Here is a 4,084-nt window from a genome sequence, read left to right as displayed (position 1 = left end):
ACAAAGGATGGAGGAAATTTCCCGGGAGAGGATGCCTTCTGAGAAAGGCAGAGGAGGAGTTAAGCTTGACCCAATAACAAAGACTTAATCTTCAGAAGGAAGCAGAGATTTTGAGTTCAGCACGGAGTCTTGTTTGTTTGTAGCTGAGTTGTCTTCCAGGCCAGCTCCGTGGACTCCTTCCTGTGGATTCTGAGTTCTGTGAAGTGTGTGTGTAAGAAACCTGGGTGGGAAGGATGGCTTTAAGTAAAAACTGAAAGCACTGATTGACTAGGGAATCTGTCAGACAGTCTTGGTACCAATACTGATAAGATGCAACACAACAAGTGGGAAGAGTGTCCACTTTGTAAACGAACAGACAAAAAACTAAACAACCCCCCCAAACAACATCCCCACCCCATAAAACAAAAAACAAATGAACAAAAATACTCTGCTTCTTTGATTTCTGAAAGACCCCATACATGTGTAGTGTGTGAAATTGCGGGGCAAAGTGGAAAGTGATGTAGCTCAGCAGAAATGCATTGTTATGTTGTAGGATTTAGAGGAAGAGGCCATAGAACTGGAGAGAAGATGGGGAAGAACAGAAAATGAGTAACTGAGGCCACCTGTATTATGATTAAATTTTGTGATGACGAACAAAATGCTTAATTGCTTTCTTCCATTTTAAAATTATTAAAATGGATGTTAATACCACTGGCTCACTTTCATGTTTAATGAGCAGTGGAAATTTTATTGCTTTAAAAGTTTTTAAAACAGTTTTCTAAGGGATTTGCCTATTTATGACTAGTATTTCCTGTTAGCATTGAAATATTAGAAAAACTCTATTCTTGACCCCCTACTTAGCATGGATAGCTATTGCAAATTGGAAAGTGTATGGAATATAAGGTTGACTGGATTCCTCACTCTTCTGGGCTCCCCAAAAAGTTAGCTTAAAATTATCCCACTAATTTAGGGTTTCTCATTATTTTGGACCAGAAAATTTTTTGTTTTGAGAGACCATCCACTGCAGTGCATGATGTTTATTTGTATCCCTGACTTCTCCCCTCTAGATGCTTGTAGCATATCCTTACCCCATATTATAATATAACACATCTCCAGACATTGCCAATGTCCCCTGGGTGGGAGAAGGGGAGGGAATTGTTGCAGATTGAGAATCACTGCTTTAATGTAGTCATTTGAAGCAAAATACTTGAAGAAAAAATAATGTTAGAATTGACTATAAAGTTAAGATAATATTAACATCCTGATGCATTCTTTACTTAATTCTTGAGATATTTTTCTTAATGTGGGAATGTCATAGATGTTTAAACTGAAAAACAATACTAGCTGCCATTTATGCTATTTATTGAGAATTTCCTGAGTGTCCCACATTGTATTAAGCACTTTATCAACATACCACTCAATTCTTGCAACTATTCCTTGCGGTTGGTATTATTATCTGTCTCTTTCAGAGAAGTCTAGGGAAGTAAAAGAGCTTTCTCAAAGTTACACAGCTAGTCACTGAAATACGTAGTATTTAAGTCCACATCTACATGGGTACAGGCATTGGAGGTTTACTTTGTGCCTCAGTCAAGGTCCCTGAAGAAAAATGCCTACTCCAATGGGGTAACCCAGGAGACCTTACCAAACAACACATTTACACATGAGAGCAGAAAAACTGACAAAGAATCATGAAGCCCCCTTACCGAGATCTGCCAGACCTTATGCTAGGTCTGAGGGGCTCAGGAAAAGGAGTAGTAACCATAACCATAACGAGTGACTGGAACTTCAGAGGGGACTGACAGACAGGAGCATGGAGGGATACAATCAACTCAACAGCTGCTAGGCTGGAGGGCACCTGTGGGTGGGAGCACCTTAAAACCTTCCACCCTTTGAATTCCCCTTGATGAGCACCCACATCCAACAGGACGCCATGGGCAAAGGACCCTGTGGCTGTTGCATCCATACAGGATGAGCTTCCAGGGCTCAGAGCTGGCTAAAAGTAAAGAATGGATCTGAAGGGGCAGAGGGAAAAAATCCAGGCGGTTTTAACCTTAATAAACCTTTACATAATTCAGATTTTCATTAAATATTTTTGAGCAACTACACAGACCATGGTAATAACTATTGGTGATAATGTACAGTGGCAGGTGTCAGCAAACTTTTTCTGTGAAGGGCCAGTTAACAAAAATTTTAGCCTCTGTGGGCCAAATAGTGGTATCTGTTGCAACTACATCTGCTATTGTAGAGCAAATGAATGAATAAGTCCAGTAAAGTTTTTTTTTTTTTTTTTTTTTTTTTTTTTTTTTTTGTCCAGAGGTTGGAGTTTGCTAACCTTTCTGCTATAGAAAAACACAAAGCTACATACCATGCATACTAAATTTTGTCAAGTCATTGTTTCTCCAACTCCAAAAGTTAGGAAAAAATATGGTTCATGTCATATGTATGTGTACATATATACGTGAATGTGTATATATATATACATACACACACACACACAAACACAGACACAGACAGATCACCCTATCTAGGCTTACAAAATTCAAGTCATCTTGCAATAGGATTTGTAAGTTTCACTTTTTGTTATTTTAACTCCATTATTGCAAAATTAGGTTGAATGAAGAGACTGACTTTGTATTTAACATACTTTTTTTTTTTTTTTTTTTTTCTTCTTTTGACACTGGGTCTGTCTCTCTCACTCAGGTTGGAGTGAAGTGGTGTGAGTGATCGTGGCTTACTGCCGCCATAACCTCCCAGGCTCAGGTGATCCTCCTGCTTCAGCCTCCTGAGTACCTGAGACCACAGATATGTGCCACCACACCCAGAAATCTTTGAAAATTACTTGTAGACATGAGGTCTCCCTATTTTGCCCAGGGTGGTCTTGAACTGCTGGACTCAAGTGATCCTCCCGCCTCAGCCTCCCAAAGTGTTGGGATTACAGATATGAGCCACCATGCCTGCCATTTTAACACACTTTTAAAGCACAATATGGTGCTTACTGGAAAGTGGGGAAAAACAAATAGAAGAAACAGAACTATTGTTTATGAAACCAGCAAACCTGTGGAAAAAAATGATATTGATTAATAGTGTATGGAAAACAGTTTAAATGTAATTATAGTATCTGTCTAAATAACTCTTATTAAAGTGGGACCAATTTTATAAGGCCAGGCCTTTCAGCTCTGAGCTGATGCTATACAGTTGTTCCCCATTATCCACAGTTTTTCTTTCTGCAGCTTCAGTTACCTTCTGTCAGTCATGGTCAGAAAAATAAATGAGCACAGTATAAGAAGATATTTTTAGACAGAGGGAGCGAAAGACAGAGACACACCACATTCATTTGGTTTTTATTATAGTATATGGTTGTAATTATTCTATTTTATTGTTAGTTATTGCTGTTAATCTCTTACTATGCCTAATTTATAAATTAAATTTTATCATAAGCATGTTCGTATAGGAAAAAAACATAGTATATATAGCATTTGGTGCTTTCCACAGATTCAGGCATCCACTGACAGTCTTGAAATATATTTTGATGGCTTGTGGATAAAGGGGCATATTAGTCCATTCTTGCATTGCTAAGAGAAACTACCTGAGATGTAATTCATGAAGAAAACAGGTTTTTAAAAAATTAATTTTTATTTTATTTTAAATTCCAGGATACAAGTGCAGGACGTGCAGGTTTGTTACATAGGTAAACGTGTGGCATGGTGGTTTGCTGCACCTATCAGCCCATCACCTAGGTATTAAGCCCAGCATGCATTAGCTATTAATAATTATCTTGATGCTCTCCCTCTCCCTGCTCCCCTGACAGGCCCCAGTGTGTATTGTTCCCCTCCCTGTGTCCATGTGTTCTCATCGTTCAGCTCCTACTTATGAGAGAACATGTGGTGTTTGGTTTTCTGTTCCTGTGTTAAATTGCTGACGATAACGGCTTCCAGTCCATCCATGCCCCTGTAAAGGACATGATCTCACTCCTTTTTATGACTGCCTAGTATTCCATAGTGTATATGTACCACATACTAAAGAGGTTTAATTGAATCACGGTTCCACAGGCTATACAGGAAGCATGGCTAGGGAAACCTCAGGGAACTTCCAATCATGGCAGAAG

This window comes from Rhinopithecus roxellana, chromosome 3, assembly GCF_007565055.1.
Source record: "Rhinopithecus roxellana isolate Shanxi Qingling chromosome 3, ASM756505v1, whole genome shotgun sequence".
NCBI classification, from domain to species: domain Eukaryota; kingdom Metazoa; phylum Chordata; class Mammalia; order Primates; family Cercopithecidae; genus Rhinopithecus; species Rhinopithecus roxellana.
This window is presented reverse-complemented; position numbering follows the sequence as displayed.